Source organism: Teleopsis dalmanni, chromosome 2 (assembly GCF_002237135.1).
Source record: "Teleopsis dalmanni isolate 2A chromosome 2, ASM223713v2, whole genome shotgun sequence".
In the NCBI taxonomy this organism is placed as follows: domain Eukaryota; kingdom Metazoa; phylum Arthropoda; class Insecta; order Diptera; family Diopsidae; genus Teleopsis; species Teleopsis dalmanni.
In genome coordinates, this window is record NC_051847.1 from 210,693,321 (window position 1) to 210,694,330 (window position 1,010).

Genomic DNA, 1,010 nt, shown 5'->3' on the forward strand with positions numbered 1-1,010 from the left:
AATCTTTTCATTCATGCTCTTATTTTGATATCTTCAAAAGAAGTCTCTACTAGGTACATTCAATCTAGTCCCAAGCTTAGCAAAATTCATATCAAAATATTATCTATGATGACGGACTTAAGCATTTTAATACTACTCTTTGTGTTTGTTCCTTTGTGACGTATATTTGATCAGGTATGTGGTTTGATGGTATGTGGTTTGTTCTAATTATTTAAATTTGTCTTTCTTTTTTATAATATATCAGAAATTGATCGTAATAACCAAGCCTAATTTTGATTCAGTGGTTTGTTTATTAGAGCAAAGTCTAACATTTCAATTATTTTATTTCCCAAATTCAATTTTTGATAAATTTTCAGCACGTACGAAAAAATCTACTAGAGAAAATTATATTTTCACTACAATTTTGAAAAGCTACTAAAGATTTGCATCCTAAAAGAACTTTGTATGAATATTTTAGTAAGTTCACTTTATTCATTGATAATATAAATTTTCATTAAACTGAATATACGTTCAAATTTAATAAGTTTTACGCAAGAAATAGCCTTGTGCCAAAAATAATAAATAAATATGATTTTCATTAAAATTTCATGTAATTTTAATTCAAGTTGATTAATGCACAATCGTTTGCAATTGCGCCAAAATACCAGATTGACGTGAAGTTAATTTAAAAATAATGTATACGAACGAAAATAATGTATATCGAAAAAAAAAGTAAAAGTGAAAAAAGTATTAATAAAATGCATGGAAATGCAAAGTATTTTGCATATGAAGGCGCAAAGTCAAGTACTGTCGTATTTTTACACCCAAACATCAGATTCAGTTTCAGAGTCAGAATCAGGCTGAGACTCGGTTTTGAGAAAGAACTCAAAACCGATGAACAATCAGTACGTTTGACACTAAATTGAATTTATAATAAGAATTTTTATTAGAGTTCAGAAGAATAAGCAATAATTCCAAAACAAGCTGGTCAGGCGTTGTTTAACCTGTTACTAATCGCCGACGGTTATCAG